Source organism: Myotis daubentonii, chromosome 3 (assembly GCF_963259705.1).
Source record: "Myotis daubentonii chromosome 3, mMyoDau2.1, whole genome shotgun sequence".
NCBI lineage: Eukaryota > Metazoa > Chordata > Mammalia > Chiroptera > Vespertilionidae > Myotis > Myotis daubentonii.
Genome location: NC_081842.1, coordinates 65,937,494 through 65,955,740, shown reverse-complemented (window position 1 = coordinate 65,955,740; position 18,247 = coordinate 65,937,494). Strand labels below are relative to the sequence as shown.

Here is an 18,247-nt window from a genome sequence, read left to right as displayed (position 1 = left end):
TTCCTAAATTGTAAACTAAGGATTATAACATCTATCTGGAAGCACTCCTGTGAGAATTACTATTAAATTAAAAGAGCTTAATGCAGAGAGGGCATCTCTCTTAACTGTAACTTTCTTCCTTACCTTCCTAAAAACTACTTTTTCAAAGTTTTTCAGGCATTTGCACTTTTAGAGAACCTCTGTAATCACATGTGCTAAGTTGATAACAAAATGCAGTAGATAAAAACACTAAGCAGGAGATAGTAGAGTTTGAATCAGCTAGGTGTGGCATTAATACAAACTCACTAGCTTTGCAATCTTGAATGTTACTTAATCGAGCTGGTATTCTTATTACAAAACAGGAATGATTCCTACTGTGTGGAGTGGTTGCTGAGTGTGATAGCAAGGATTAAAAGAACTTTTATGAGGCATCTGGTACATGAAGTAAATAGATTGTGAGCAATATATATTGTTCAGCTTTTTAATAACTAAAGCTTGTCTGTAGACTCATCTCCTATACTATAGGACCTACAGTAAATATCCCTTTTTCCACCCAACATCTTGAAAGGGTTATGGTGGAAGCCTTGATCACAAATTAGGTTTAGCTGTGTTAATCTAGCTCCTAAGAACTGGAGTTACAGTTCTAGCCCTCAGATTTAAATGGGTAAGAATTCCAGGCCTGAATTTTGTTCATTTCCAAGATGAGGAGGCTGGAATAAATAATTGCTAAGATTCTCTGTAACTATAATATTTTATTATCCTAGTATCTTTTGCCTGAGGTACAGCAGATAATCCCTCATATGTTTAGAGCTTAACCTACTTCTCTATGGTTTAATTTTCACATTATCTTTAGTCTATTTTTTCTTTAATTGCAAAAGGACATCATTTCCGTCACTTTGCAAACAAACTAATATCTCTATTCAGACTTAGTGGCATTCCAGGGTATTAATGCACCACACTTGAAAACAGTATGGATTGTTTTTAATCCAGAAATTCAGTAATATTGTAGGTAGTAATAATGAGGATAATTATGATTCATTTTCAAGGCTTTTTGTGCCTCTAGGCCCTTGGTCACTGCATATAATAAAATGAACAAAAATTAAAAATAAGATTAAGGTTTATCAGTTAAAAATACGCTCTAGGAGTAAAACAGATTTTTTGTATTCATTCCTATCTTACATAGTGAACATTTAAAAATAAACAAAAATAAAAGATCCATTAACCAACAACAGAATTTTAATAATTATTAACTAGAAAGGAAATAAAATTAACTTGACCTTATCTTAGAGGTTGTTAGAGATCTACTCTGGTTATGCAGGTGGGAAATATGTTGGTTATGCAGGTGGGAAATATGTTGTGAATTATTAGACCTCAGTTTCAGAAGTTCAAGCCCTCTTCAAAATCAGAAGTAAACCCTCAGTGAGAATTCAGAATAAATGTGTGGATGCTATGAACTTGTGTATACTATTTAGGTTTGAATTATTTCAATCTTTTTTCATTCTGGAGCTCTCCTTAAACATGTATGCATCTGCCCCTAACCCCCACCCACGCCCCTCACCTGGTCTACTATGTGCTTTTCAAGTGTGTTCAATCTAAATCATATCCTGGCTACTTCTCTGACCTCACCTCCAGTTACTCTTCTCCTTTGCTCACTTGCTCTAGCCACTCTTGAATCATTTTATTTCCCTGAATGCAGTTTGTTCATGCCTCAGGGCTTTGTCTATGCTGCTTCTGCCTGGAGCTCTCTCCCTCACATGTTTCCATTCCCACCCCAAATTTTTCACCTGCCCGATCTTCCTGTCCTGCAACTCTCAACTTAAATAAGACTTTCTCTGAAAATTATTTCCTAAGCACCCAATAGACAGTATAATAGATTTCCCCCACCCACTATTGTCTTGCATACCTATTATCTCTTTTTGTGGACTTCAATTTATAATGTATAATTATTTGTTTATGTATTTAATGTTTAATTCCCTTAGGAGACAGTAACGTCCATGAGAGTCAAAAGAGTCATTTCTATATTACTAGTGTTAAATTAAGCATGATTGAATAATGAATTAATGATCTATTGTGGTATTTCTGTAGGGTTTGGAAATGTTAATTAGATATGGACTTTATCAGTAAAGAATTTATTTTCAAGTAAAAGGATAAGGTGTGCACATAAATATTGTTTAAAAATATAGAAAGTAGCCCTGGCCAGGTGGCTCAGTTGGTTGGAGCATCATCCAGTACATGGATAGGTCAAGGTCCAATTCTCATTCAGGGCACATACCTAGGTTGTGGGTTCAATCCCTGGCTAAGGCGCATATAGGAGGCAACTGATTGATGTTTCTCACATTGATATTTCTTTCTTTCTCCCTTCTTCCTCTCTTTCTAAAATCAATTAAATACACACAGACACATATCCTCAGGTGAGGATAAAAAAATTTAAAAAAATAAATATAAAATATATATATATATATATATATATATATATATATATATATATAAATATATAAATATACACACACACACACACACACACACACACACACACACACGAGGCCCGGCACATGAAATTCGTGCACTGGGAGAGAGGGGATGTCCCTTAGCCCGGCCTGCACCCTCTCCAATCTGGGACACCTTGGGGAATGTCCGACTGCCAGACTGCTGTCCCCTGTGGGATCAGGCCTAAACTGGCAGTCAGACATCCCTCTCACAATCCAGGACTACTGGCTCCCTGGCTCCTAACCGCTCACCTGCCTGCCTGATTGCCCCTAACCACTTCTGTCTGCCAGCCTGATCACCCCCTAACTGCTCCCCTGCTGGCCTGATTGATGCATAACTGCTCCCCTGCTGGCCCAATTGCCCACAACTGCCCTCCCCTGCTGGCCTGATCGCCCCAAACTGCCCTCCCCTGCAGGCCTAGTCGCCCCCAACTGCTCTCCCCTGTAGGCCTGGTTGCCCCCAACTGCCCTCCCCTGCCGGCCTGATCGCCCACAACTACCCTCCCCTGCTGGCCATCTTGTGGTGGTCATCTTGTGACGACATGAGGGTGACCATCTTGTGGTAGCCATCTTATGATGACATCGCAGTAGCCATCTTGTGATGATGTCACATGAGGGCATTGCGCATGATGCCACCTAGGCTTTTATTATACAGGATATAGGATATTCATTTATTATACCAGTATATATATAGTAATTCATATCTCAAAAACCAGTGTAAGGAAGTTCTGTATTAGTTGCTTAGGCTGCTATAACAAATTACTTACAAACTTATTGACTTAAAACAACAGTAACTTATACTCTCCCAGGTTTGAAGGCTAGAAGTCCAAAAATCAAATTGTTGGCAGAGCTACTACAGGTGATGAGCTTGGTGAATAGGGGAGAGTGGGTTATTTCTGACCAGGTCAGGGAAGGAAAGTTTCATGGAAGTAGTAGAAAAAATAATAAAGAAGGTGGGTGAGGGGACTGACCTGAGGGTATGGTAAGATTAAATCAGAAATGGGGTTAATTAGGTTTTACAATATCACAGGTGTTAGTTAGGAATTTTTTATTAATTAACTTAGAATTATTAAAGTCTTGTCTGAACAAAAGTGGCATGATCTTGGGGCTTCTGCTTCAAGAACCTAATGGGGCAACAGTGTTTAGGATAAGCTGGTCTCCTTTCAACCCATCTAGGACAGAGATACCAAAGAACGAAAATCAGTAAGGCTCAGACACTCACTGGACACTTGAGGGGACGTGGGAGGTGGGCGAAACCAAAGAAAATAATATATTTTGATCCAAGAGACCTGGAACTGGGGTGAAGAAAACTAGGATAATCAAAAGGAAGATGATTTTTAACTAGGAGGATAAATTCAGTGTTGATGTACTGCCTCTGAGGGACTGATATGATATTTAGTTGAAGATTTAAATAAGGATATTGTAGATATAGGACTGGAGTTTGGGAGTGACATCAGGACTAGCGATACAAATGTGTGAGCTACCAGTAGTGAAATAATTAAAGTCATGCAATTCTAAAAAGCAGTGTCAAATCATGGGAAGAGTATGAATGTGGAGTTTAATAGACATATTCTTATTCTGTCTCTACCATTTACCTGTTGGATGACCTGGACAAATTGCTTAATCCCTCCATCCCCTCATATATAAAAAGGCGAAAAATAATATTATCCCTCAATGAGAATTACATGAGTTGAGTATTTAAAACACCTATCATCTTTAGATTTGCTTTCATATTTTGATGGCATAATTCCCAGTAAGAAATACTATATTTATTTTGTAGTCACTGTCTTAAAATATGTAACACAGTTTTTATAAATTATTTTTCCTTTGATTCTGTTTTATTAAAAGCATGTTAACTCTGATCTTTGAAACTGACTTCATGACCTATGAATGGGTTGCAACCCACACTCTGGAAAACACTGGTCTCAACCAGCATCCTATAATCAAATCATACCATTACTACTCACTGTTCCCTCAACTTTCATTTTTATTACTCCCTCTGCTTGAGCTGCTTGTTAATATCATATTACTTCTTGATGGTCCAGAAGAAATAATAACTATTTACTTCCTTTACTCTACCCATATAACACTTTGTCTATAAAAATATTTATATATTGCTCAAATGGATTATAAACTTCTTGATGATAGGAAACAGGTGCTATGTATCTATGTATCCCGGAGAAATGGTTTGTTCTTAAGAGGTACAGAATAAATTTTAATTCATTATTATAGAGCAAAGAGACGGGAGGTCTGGGAGAGAACCTTGTTGCGTACCTACTTCCAAGGCCCTGCTCTGGCCTCCTCAGGCTCTAATTCTCCCTTCATCTCTATGTGCCAAAGCTTCCATGGAAATTCTTAAGGCAGAACATTGTGACTCCTTGTTTAGGACCAAAAGACTTAGGCCAGTAATTTTTTTGGACACAGTGACTTGAGCTTGTTCATGGTCTGGGATGTGAAAAGGTATGGAGGAGATAAAATAAATTTGAGGAAGAAACTAAGACATATCTAGGACTTAGCTTTAGGTAAAATAATAGAAACATTCCTACTCTGGTCTCTAGATTGCTAAATGACAGAATCCAATAAAGGAAACCTGAAATAAATTACCAGAGTAAGTATTTCATTTTAAATTATTAAAGTTTATTTCATTTTTTTCAGGCCCTAAAAAACTTTTCTCTGATGGAAATGACCCCTGGCAACAGTGACATTCTGACACCATATGTGATACACACAATTGTGGAGTCTGAGTTCCATGTCACAATGGCTCTGTTCTGATTACTGGTTTCACCATGCCTACCAGCCAAATTAAACTACTGGTTTTTAATGGTCTTCTGCCCACCTTGTAAATCATCATAAAAAATATTAAGTCAACCAAATAAATTTGCCTCTATGTGACTTGTTGTACAACCTGAGGCATGATATCAAAATGTACAGGAAAAAATGCCTTTTATATATAAACTAGGGGCCCGGTGCACAAAATTTGTGCACTGGGTGTGGGGCGGGGGGGGGGGGGAGTGTCCCTCAGCCCAGCCTGCCCCCTCTCACATACTGGGAACCCTCAGGTGTTGACCCCCATCACCCTCCAATCGCAGGATCGGCCCCCAGCCCAGTCCTGATGCCTCTGGCCTAGGCGTCCGGCCCGGGCAGCGGGGACCCGCAGTGGCAGCGGGGGGCGCAGCGATCACACGGGCTCCGCCCCTGCCCCAGCAGGATGCCTCTGGCTGAGGCGTTCAGCCCGGGCAGCGGGGACCCACAGCTGCAGCGGCCCTGCGATCGTGGGCTCCGCTTTAGGCCCAGGCAAGGGGCCCCTAGCTCCTGGGACTGCCAGCTTCGACCGTGCCCAGCTCCCATCGCTGGCTCCACCCCTACTTCCTGCCATCACTGGCCAGGGTGGAAAAGGCACCTGATTCTCTGATCATGGCTGGGGGGCAGGGCAAAGGCGGCCCCAGGGCCGCCTTTGCCCTGTCCCCCAGTTCTTAGCTCCCCCCTGGGTTTCGGATCACTATCAGTGGCAGGGGGCTTCTTCCTGCTTTCCCTTTCGCCTCCCTGCATTGTGCCTACATATGCAAATTAACCGCCATCTTGTTGGCAGTTAACTGCCAATCTTAGTTGGCAGTTAATTTGCATATAACCCTGATTAGCCAATGAAAAGGGTATCGTCGTACGCCAATTACCATTTTTCTCTTTTATTAGTGTAGATTTTGGACTGCATGGTGGAAGGAAATACAGTTCAACTGGTTTCATAAAATGAGCCAAAGGCAATTTGTTCCTCAGGAAACACTTCTCAGTCCTGAATGTAAAGGAAACATCAAAGTCCCAGAGTCTAAATTTTGATCTACTCTCAGGCCTAGATGCTAAGGATGATATACATTGGTGGTCAGTCAGTACGTATGGGTAACCTGTATGCCCTACACTGGGCCTCAATTTACTTATTTTAAAATTAGGTGATTAAACATTTATTTCTTATATCCTTTCTACCTATAATGTTTGATGGTGCCCTGCCCTTAAATCCCTTTCACCTCAAGTTTTAATCTTAAAAAATGTGAAGTATATTTATAAAGTTCTTTGGTATCCTTCAATGTTATCCAACATGATAAGAGTACTATTCATTAAACCTGAGTCTTCTCATTTTAGTTCTGCCTCAGGGGCTAAGTTTTATGAGAGCCTTAATTTACATCACCAGAAGCTAATTTAATAAAAATAAAGGAACCCCTTTTGGAGCTAAATTAAAATTGGTGGGGAGGACAGAGACCTTTATGCAAAAGAAAGAAAGACACAAACAAAAACCAGGAGGCTAAACTTAGAAGAGAGTCATATGGTTCTGAGTTCTAAAGAACGTTGTGCCAAGACCCTGGTCCTTCCTTTTTACGCCCTGAAAGTAGGAGTTTCTAATGGCAACTTCCCAAATCCCTGGCCTCTTGACCCAATATCTATTGTGCCATTTGCCCTATTTCCTTGAAGCACAATTCACTTGCATAGCAATTAGACAAACAGGTGCAGAGCATCGTCCATCCTAATTTAGGGAGATTTATCTTTGGAGACAACTCCAGTGTATGGGATGCAAGACACACTGCTTAGAAAATGACTGAACACCATTTCACAAAGAACAATATGGTACGAATGGGCACATCTCATTCTGGTCAGGAAAAATTAATGTAAAGTGAAAGAGGAGAAGGACTAGAAGACAGATGCCTAAAATGAGATGATAAATACTACGTTTGTCTTGGACAAATTCCTTTATAATTTTCTCCCTGTCAAAAACTTTATTCAATTCCTCTTCACAATAAATACTTTCTGACAGAATGCATCCCAAAGTTCAGACTTTTAATATATTTTGTAATTGTACAAATAACGGCTAATTCTTGATTACTATTATTATGTCCAGCACTGGGGATTATAAAAAAGAATAAGAAATGGACACTGCTTTTAGAGACCTTACCATCTATGGGTTTGAACTGTTGTACTTATGACAAAAATAACAATAACCATCATTTATCCACTCATACCCACTAGGCACTGAGCTGAGTGGGCAATATGCATAAGCTGCCAAAGTTCCTCTGGAGACCCTGACATTGAGGTTCATGCATCAGCTCTCAAAAAAAAAAAAAAAAAAAAAAAAAAAAAAAAAGGACCTAACAGGAATTCAAAGAATAGGCAGAGATATTTAACAACTTGAGAGCTGTCTATAGTCAACAGGCAAGAATCAGTCAATAATGAAAGAGTGCAGTGAACCAAAAGTGAAAATAAAAGAAAACCTGTGAATCACCTTTTGTGTCCTCTGTTGGACAGGCACTGGGATACTCTGAAATCCACTGAAATACCCCACATGTGGCATCCCAACAATGACTCAAACAGATGAATGTTATTTAAGTGTTTTAAGATTTTTCTAGCAAAAGACCTTGCAATACATTAAATTGCAAAACTTAGGAAGACATCATAACCCTTTGCATATCACTACCAAAATGTACATTTTTATTTTAAATTAAAAAAAAAAAAAAACAGATTGACTTTCCTTGTAGTATTTCACAACCTTTGAGTGCAGCATTAAAATGCTTTTCTTTTTCCCCCCCATGAATGATAAGCTTCTGTTTTCTTACCCTGGGCGTCTGAATCTTTTATATACTCGGGTTCTATTCACTGCCTGTTATTCAGACATTGAAATCCCAAATGTTAATTGTTCTTCCAAGTACATTGACAAAACAGCAGCTAAATAAGGGTAGACCAGACTGTGGTAGACTCTGACATGCATTTATGGAACAATGGGGCTCTGAGAGACAGCCTTGTAGCTCACGGGAAGACATAAGATGTGCTATTTTGACTGTTTCATAGCAGAATGGGGAACACACGCACACAAGGGAATTATGCATTTTACTTAGTTTTGCCCAAAGTCCTCAAGGCAACAGAATCTTGTGATGTCATCATGAACTTTCCATTTCCATTCACACAAAGGCTAAAGATTTCTAATGACATCACAAAGTAAAAAGGAATTTACTTTGATTCCATAAGAAATCTGTTACCCTCATTGAGATTTGTACAAAAATTCAAGAATCCTTCCTGACAGGGTGAATGTCACGGTGCTGATGCACAGTGGGTGACACCCTCCCTAATGCAATTCAAACCAGCCTCAAGAAAGGATTCGCAATTTAGGCTGGGTAAAAAAGACATACTGAATATTGAGGCCAAAAAATTTTCCATTTTTAAAGAAGAAAATCATTTAAATGTATATTTCTTCAGGGGCGTTAAATTTTTTACTCATGTCTGGTTACTACGTTAGCAATATTTTTGTCCTTTATTGAACTGGTCACCAAAACACAGAGGAAGATACAGGAAGCTTTCACTTACAGGAAGCAGTGCAGCTCAATCTTTTGTTTTTAAGGTGCAGTGATTTCAGTCTCTAAATGTAACTTCAGGCAGCCTGAAAAGAAACAGGTTAAAATCTCTTTCAGTTATAATTGGTATTTCAGATTTAATTAAAAATTAAACTTTCATAATGTTTCACCATCCAAAGCAATGCATTATCAGTCAAGCGTGGCTTTTTTTTTCTGTTAAGAAAAAAAAAAAAAAAACCCTCTTCCCAGAGTAGATTTTTAATGAAAAGAAAAGGATCTAAAGAGGGGAAAAAAGCAATTCTGAAAAACAAAATATGCCTCCATGTTAAGGACTTCATAATTATATGACTAGGAGCTCAGTGCTTCTCAATTTTAGCAATATTCTATCTGATTTAAAAACAACTCCTAAACAATTTCACATCCTAAAGATTACATAAAATATTAATTTCAGAGAATAAAGACGAAAATCTATGATCACATGTTAAAGATAAATTGTGACTTTAAACAGAACTGGAAAAAAATGTTAGACCCACTACTTTCAAATAAATGAATAGGTGGTGGGGCAGATGGTGAAGTGGAGGTAAACGGACATATTTAGCAATACAAAATGCCCACTGCAATGCATTGTGGTAAGTTTAGCTTGCCCCATACCACACATTGTATACCCTGTCACATGCAGCCAGTGCTGTTTGGAGCAGCACGGGAAGACCATCAGGATTTGAACCAGACCTCCTTGTTTAAATAACTGCAATCACATTTTTAATATGTACTTCTAATATTCAAATTAAGAGTCCAAGCATTAAAATCTCCAAGTATGTCATAAATATTTGGGCTTTAAACGTCATACTATTTTTTCAATCTTTCTTCATACAGCACCCTCTATAAAAAAGATAATAGTTTAAAAAAAAAAAACAGACGGGATTAAGTCATTCCTATTTTTAGCTTCAAATAACTGACATGATGTGATTTAGAAAAATATAGTTTTTAAATGTAAAATGGAGACAATACAATTATCTTCTTTTACTTTACAGCATGGCAGTGCATTTTTTTATATACTTGTAAAACTAAAGTGGTGTGTTTATGTTCACCTTCATATTAGTGCAAGGTAATATATTAATATTTCCACATTTGAGAGCATGATCATAAATCCCCCCTGAAATTGCATCTATTATTAGAAAATGCATCTAGTTCTCACTTGTAAATTCTGTTTTCTTTTTCTCTTGAAGCATATGGAGGAATATTTTGAGTATTGTGTCTATTTGATGTATATAGATTTTAAATGCAAATTGGCTTAGATTCACTAAATCTATCCATGAATGGATCAAAAAAAAATCACTGACATTGACTAAACTTTTCCCCTGTTTCTCATATGCCTGAATTAGACTAAAAATGTACCAGTGTAAAGACAGAAATTATGAAGGCGTCACCAGGGACAACTGAATGAGAGGAGGGGAGTGTGTATATTTCCTTATAAGGCAACAAAACATTCATAAAAGAAACTGACAAAAATAACTCAGGCTTAGAAATTGTATGCAATAACAATAATGCCCAATAACTGATTCAGAAATATAAAAACTGCCCACCTCTACTTAAATCTGAATCACCAATTGGTATTGTTCTACTCACCACTCAAATATGGTTAGTGAGACTGATTCACTGTCTAGTTCAGACAAGAAAAAGTGATGGAAACTAGATTGTATATTTATATATAAACGATTTAACTGACAACTAGCAGTTCAATTTAATCAGTCGGATTTCCTTTTCTTAATTCACCAGATGTGGAGTGAACTTAACTATTGGTTCAAAATAATAAAGCTATTTCTATGAATAGTCGGTTACATTCTCTACCTCTCCTCACAGCATTCCTCCTCCTCTGACCTTTCTCTTCATTTCTGTTTCTGCCTTTCTTCCTTACTTTCGCTTTCTTCCTTATTTTTTCCCTCTTATTTTTCCCCTTGGTGAGGGTAATGAAGCTCAAAAATAACATCTTGTATCCTGTTGAGGGAAACTTGGTCACAACTCTCCTTCCAGATGACAAACTCATTCTTAAATGTCTGTTTCCCAATCCAAAGAAAACAGAGCAATTGAGAAAAGAGACACAACATCACTTACCACTACCAACACCAACACTTTTAATTCCCATGCTACCTTCATCACAAGGAGGGCTGAAGTTTATTTACATTATCCCTTACCCTCAAATAAGACCACAAATAAGACTAATAACAGGACCATTTTGTGGCACTCAGGCAAACGGCTGGGCAAAACAGATGGATCTTACTTTGCGCCAGGACTCAAAAAATACAGTCGCCAACTCACTGTTGGCGACTACATATCTTGGCCCAAAGATGGACCTGGAAGTGAGACCAGTTGTCTTTGAATGCTGTTCCTATTCATATCTGCCTCATGAGAAAATCATTAACTCTGTCACTATGTAGTGGGGTTAAGTATTGGGTAGAAGCTGTTTGGAAAGATGGTCATCAAAGAAATGCAATATTCTGAAGGCATGTCAGATTACATTAAGGAACATAAACCTTATTTTTGGCACTACTGTCTACTTTTCAACTTCCTGTTTGTTTTCTTTTCAAGTTCAGTACTATTCACTGAAACCACCTCTAAAATAGATTTCCAGATTATGTGTCATCAAAAAAGAGTAATTTGCTCCTGACATTTCAGGTTCCAAAATCTGTTACATTTTTTTTTCAAGTCACATAGATCTGTCTCAGTCATTATAATATTGACCACCAGTATCAAAATTCCTTAATTAGGACCAAACTGTGTAAGGCTTTGCAGATTACAGTCAACACCCAGTAATGCACTGAGATACAGCTCAGTAATCAATGCAAACTGAAAAGCCCAGAAGAATGCTTCTCTTGGCAGAGACCCTTTAGCAAAAGAATTGTATATTCTGCAGTAAAGATTCTAAATGGCTCTCCAGAGAACTAACAAATGCATTAAATTATGGTAACCTATTGTGTAAATAAAAAATAGCCCCCAAATAATAAAAAAAAATGAAGGAAGGTGATCAACTATATTCATTGACCGGGAACAAAGGACTACTGTGACCACACACTCTACTTTGTAAAATCCTCATATAGATAGAAGGTCTATTTGAATGCAGGCACTTCTCTTAATGCTCTCCCATCTTTCACCATCTATTGTAACTTACTCAGATTGTTTTTGAGAGTTTACTCATCTATCTATGATTCATTATGACCCTGTTCAGATTTGATTTTTTTAGAGAAAGAGAAACATTAATCAGATACCTCCCAGACATGCCCCAGCCAGGGATCAAACCTGAAATCTAGGTATGTGCCTTGACCGAAAACTGAAATCTCAATATTTTGGCATAATGGATGATGCTCCAAACAACTGAGCCACCAGCCAGGGCCAGATTTGATATATATATATTTTTTATTCCTCAGCTGATGATATTTTTCCATTGGTTTTTAGAAAAAATGGAAGTGCCTGCAGTGGTGGTAGGTGCTCCCTGTTCAGGAGAGCCTGGTCTGCCAGCCCTGCTACACTTGCTTGATTTAACTGTTCCTCACTCACTCACACACACACACCGCAAATCCACATACTCTCCTTTCACCCCCTCACTCACTCACACACTCTCCCTCACCTCTGTCCTGCCAGCCACCATATTCTCCCCTCTCACCTCTATTATTTTTGATGCTATAGTGAGAATTGTTTCTTAGTTTTGTTTGTTGCTAGTATATATAAATATAATTGATACTGTATAATGCTCTTGTATCCAGTGAATTTGCTGAACTCATTTATTTCTGTGTGTCTGCATATAAGTGTGTGTGTGAATGCAATCCTTAAGATTTTCTACATACTATATTTTCTGAAAATAAAAATATTTGTTTATTCTTCAATCTGGATGCTTTTGATTTCTTTCTTTTCTGTTGTTTTCCCACCTACCTTTCATTTTCCTTTTCTTTACTTCTTTTTCTTTCTGAACATAAACTCCCATACAATGTTGAATAAAAGAGCTATCACAACCCTGCCTTGCTCCTAATCTTAGAGTTAAATCAGTCAATCTTTCAACATTAAGTATGATGTTAGCTGTTTTTCATAGATGCCCTTTATCAGGCTGCAAAAGTTGAAAGTTACTGTCACGAATAGATATTGGATTTTCTCAAATGATTTTTGTGTCTCTATTGAGATCATCATGTTGTTCTCTCATTTACTCTACTAATCTATATATATAGAACCCTAATATACAAATAGACCGATTGGCGGAACAACAGAACAATTGAACAACTGGTCGCTATGACATATGCTGACCACCAGGGGGCATGTGCGGAGCATGGCAGGCGTCAGCAGCAGGCAGCAGAGCATGGAACATGGCGGGCAGCAGCTGCGGTGGGAAGGTGGAGCAGATGAGTGGGGGTGCCAGACCAAGGCAGAGCACCAGTCGCTGTCATCAGGGCAAGCCTCTGGTGATTACTGAAAATTCTTTGCTCCCATGCACCGCAGTCCCATGAGGTGCTCACACCTGTGGCTGGCACCAACACCACTTGCACCCGCTGCCAGCGCTGGAGCCGCTGCTAGCACCCACTGCCGGCGTCCAGTGCAGGCTCTGATCTCTCAGCGTCATCAGCCTGTACAAGTGGCAGCTGCCAACCCCGATTGCCCCTTAGGGCTTCTCCACTTCCCCCTGCTCCTGAGACGCGACTGGGGCCAGCAGCTGCCTCTAGCACCCACTACCAGTGATGGCCCCACTTGCACCTGCTGCTGGCACCTGGAGCTGGTCCCGATCACTGTCAGTGGGTGCAAACAGTGGCTGTCAACTGAGGGCTTCTCCACCTGCCCCTGCTCCTGCTCCTGAGAGGTGACTGGAGCAGCAGCCACCACTCGCACCCGCTGACGCTGATAGCACCGCCTGGCTCACACCAGCTGCTGGCGCCTGCCCCAATTGCTCCACACCATCAGCGGGTGCAAGTGGGGGGGGGGGGGGCGGCGCTGTCAGCGTGTGGGAACAGCAGCAGCTGGAACGGGGCTGCTGTCAGACAGGAGACCAGGGGCTGCAGCAGGAGGGGCCAAGCAGGGGCACGGAGGATGGGCCGAGACCTGCCCTGTGCCCGCCACATCCTCACGGACCACAGATCCTTTCAAGGTACACAAATTCATGCACTGGGCCCCTAGTATGGTATATTTCATTAATTAATTACTGGATGTTAAACTAACCTTGCTAAATTCTACATGTCTGGGTGTACAATACTTTTATAGATTGTTATATTTTGTTTGTAAATATTTTGTTGAAGATTTTGTTATCTATATTCATGAGGAATACTGTGTGTGTGTGTTTTCCTTAATGGTTCTGACTGGCTTTGGTCTCAGGGTAATACTATTCTCAGACTGGATAGTTTCTTCTTCCTTTATTTTTTTGGAAAAGTTTGTGAAATATTGGTATTATTTAGTCTATAAATATTGGATTGGAAGCAGTAAAGCCATCTGCATCCAGAGTTTTCTTTGTAGGGTGACTTAATTTTATCTCTACTATTGTAGGTCTACTCAGATTTTCTATTTCTTCTTGAATCAGTTTCAGTAATTTGTGCACTCTCAGAAATTAGACCAATTTACATAAATTGTCCAATTGCTTGAATATATATGTTCATAGTATTATCTTTTAACCCTTTTAATTTCTATGGAGTCTAATTTAATACCTGGTTTTAGTATCTGTTATCTTCTGTCCTTTTTCTTTGGTTACTCTAGCCAAAGATCTGATGATCTTTTGAAAGAATCAACTTTTGGTTTCATTGATGTTCTGTATCATTTTCTATTTCATTAATTTTGGCTCTAATCTTTATTATTTCCTTCCTTTGAGTTTTATCATGTATTTATATCTTATCTATTTTTACCTACGTAATTATATTATCAGTTCTATTTATTTCTTTGGGTGGATTTTTAGTTACTTTTGATGTCATTTCCTTTTAATCTAAAAAATTTCCTTCGATGTTTCTTATAAGGCCAGTCTACTAGCCACAAACTACCTCAGGCTTCGTTTAACTTGGAATATATCTTTAATTTACCTTCATTATTGAAGAACAGTTTTGATGGATATAAAATTCTTACTTGTCACAATCTTTTTTCATCATTTTTATTCAGCACTTTGAATATGTTATCCCTCAGCTCTCTGGCTTTAATTGTTTTTGATGAGAAATCAATTGTTAATCATAGTGTTGTCCCCTCTATTAAATGAGTCTTTTTTCTCCTGCTTCTGTCAAGAATTTCTCTTTTTCTTTGGCTTTCAATGTTTGACTATATTTTGTCTATGTTTGGATCCTTTTGTGTTTTTAAAATTGGGGTTTATTGAATTTCTTAGATGTGTAGATTAATGTTATTCATCATTGCTGGCAAGTTTTTTGGTCATTATCTCTTTCTGCCCTTTCTCTCTTTCCTCCTCTACTTTTCCCCCATTACAAATATGTTAATATACTTGATGGTGTCTCATGGATTTCTGAAGCTGTTCATTGTCTTTATTATCTTATTTTCTATTCTTCAGGAAATTGGATAGTTTCTATAGATTTATAAAATTCACTGACTCTTCTGACATAAAATTTGTTCTTAAGTCCCTTTGGAAATTTTTTTTCTCATTTTAGTGGTTTCACTTTTCAACTCCAGAAATTTAATTTGTTTCTTCTTTAAAAAAAATTATATCATTACATTTATACTCTTATTCAAAGAATAATTATAATACTATATTTAATTATTTAACAAGGTTTCCTTTAGTTATTTGAACATATTGATAATAGGTGTTTTCAAGTATTTGTGTGCTAAATTCAACTTCTGCTCTCCACACTGAGATCCAGAGACAGTTTCTCTTGACTGCTTTTTTTTTAACAGGTGTGGATTATAATCCTGTTTCTGTGCATATCTCACAATTCATTTTCTTGAAAATTGACATTCTGTATAATGTATTATAGTAATTCTGGCTTCTGATAATCCTTCCAGGGGGGTTGTTGCTTTTATTGCTGTTTATTTACTTGTTTGTTTGTTCATTTAGTGATTTCCCAGTCTAATTCTGTGGAGTCAGTTTTATCCTGTTCAGCCATTGATGCCTCTGGTCATTTTTTATAATGCCTATTTTCATTTTTTAGTTAAGACTTGCCCCTGTGTCAGCACAGTTTGTTGTTTACAACCAATGATTAGTCAGAAGTTTTACCTAAACACCTTGGACGAATAAGCTAACACCCTTTGCAGATGGATATATGTATGGGTTGGGGAATGCATTCAAAGTTCAAGCAGTTTACAAGTCTTCCTTGGCTGTTACATTCCACTGGGTTATCTCATATCTCCTCTTTTCCCAAAGCATTAGGGTCAGCCCGGGGTATGTGAATATCCTGAACCCTCTCTGGCATTTCCTGGAATATGTGTGCAGCCTTCCAAACCATCAGTGATATGTGTTAGCTTTGATTGGGCCACTATACCAGTCTCCTTTTCCAATTCTCCTTGTTAAATTTCGGGCTAATAAGCTAGTCTATTGCCTATCCCAACATGAATTGCAACCTTGTGCTGTTTATACTCCTTGATTGTTTACCACTGAGATTTCTATAGCTTCTGCAAGCTCCTAGGAATATGTGGTTTTTCATGTTCTACTCCATCAAGTTAGCCCCTTTTTGCAGTGAAGTTGGGGCTTTTCATAGCTTCTCCTTCCCTAGTAGAACTATTGTGCTAATGGAGTTTGGGAGGAGTAAGAGGTGAAGGTAGTCCAGCTACAATACCACATCACACTTATGCCTGTTGTCTTCGCATAATATTTAATGTGGCCTGTTTTACTCTCAAACGTATCCAGTTTGGGTGATATAATTTGTTACCTACTTCAATATAGTGAGCATAAATAATTTATGGTATTCCTTCAGCAAAAAAACACTGCCTAATTCTTTTCCTTATAATGCTAGAATCAGAGACCCTGCTACAGGTGTACATGTGTCTGGGTAGGTGGGTGAAGAGGTCCAACTATCATTGAATGAAAGTTTCCGTGATGGTCGCATGTGTATAGGAAATTTTCAGCTGCCTGTTGACTGTATCTCTAGAAAGTCTAAAACTTTGCAGGATTAAGAATGTCTGCCAATTCTAAAAATTGTTACTTAAGTTGGGCCATAAGGATTGGGAATTGGATGGAGGATGAGGATGAGAGTGCCAAACTTACCCTATGGGAAATAAAAATTTTTACCTTACTTTACAGAACCGAGAGGAAACATTCAATGAGAACAGCTAGAATTACATGGTTCATAATGGATTTCTTGTAAATTTGGAGCTGGACTGTACTAGAATAAATCCATTTACAAGCAATTGTGGAGAATATGTCATTTAGACTTAATCTCATACAAAAGAGTAGCTCAGTCCTTGCCTGTGTAACTCAGTGGTTAGAGCATCAGCTTGCATACTGAGGGGTAAAAGGTTTGATTCCCAGTCAAGGGCACATACCTGGGTTGCAGATTCAATCCCGGCCCACGGTAGCGGTGTGTGTGGGAGCAACCAATCAATGTGTCTCTCTCACATTGATGTTTCTCTCTCTCTCTCTCTCTCTCTCTCTCTCTCTCTCTCTCTCTCTCTCTCTCTCTCTCTTCCTCCGTCCCTCCCTTCCACTATCTCTAAATATATCTTCTGGAGAGAATTAACAAATAAATAAAAATAAATAAGTAGTAGCTCAGAGATCTCTGAAGTGGTCCAAACACTTAGTTGGAGCAGGTTAGTTTTTACCAACTTATTCCTTCAATTTCATGTCCCATCCAGGTTATATCTCCTCAGAAACATACTAAGGAAATACGCTCATCTGGGACCTTAAATAACTCTTGTAAATCAGAAATTTCCCCTATAGAAATAGGGAGTAATATACATGTTAAAAGTGGTTTTTGCTTTACATGATAATCCACAATAATATTTCCTTAAGAACATATTCTCCTAGAACATTTAAATTATGAATATATTTACAAAATCACTCCTATCATGTAAAATGAGATAAACATGTAGTATTTACTTCCAGGAATTTTCAAAACATTTTTTTTTCTTCAAAGTGACTAAAAGAAATGGAAAAATTAGTAAAATTTCTGAAGTAGAAATTCAGAATATTTAATGCATTAACTCTGAATAACTTACTCATATTTTTGGATCAACATTAATACCTCACATTTACAAAGTATCAAAGAAATCAAAGTATTCACCAAACTTCATCTCATAAAAATGTCATCATAATTCACCTTTAACCCAGGAAACAGTAACAGTAAATATGATTACTTGTATTTGGAAAACAAGGAATCTAATCCATAAAACAAAGCAGTAAAATATAGCATAAATTGCTTAAGAATATGAGTAAGTCTGGTGAGGAAGTATACAATAAAAATGCATTAAATTGTACTATGAGATTTTCAATTTGGCAATATTCAAGCTATAACAAAGAAGAAACTTGGAGTCTCCATCTCCCATTTGTCTGCATATTATAAAAAA

The 18,247-nt window shown here is 38.1% G+C and overlaps 1 protein-coding gene across 5 annotated transcripts in view; it reads right to left on the bottom strand.

Moving 5' to 3' along the window:
• The window catches only part of ZBTB20 (zinc finger and BTB domain containing 20), a 919,384-nt gene that overhangs the window by 530,920 nt on the left and 370,217 nt on the right, over window positions 1-18,247 (bottom strand). For all 5 annotated transcript variants that reach the window (XM_059687788.1, XM_059687786.1, XM_059687787.1 and 2 more), the window contains one exon: window positions 8,805-8,877. The gene's annotated coding sequence lies outside the window, so the exon portion shown is untranslated. The remainder of the gene's footprint in view (window positions 1-8,804; window positions 8,878-18,247) is intronic.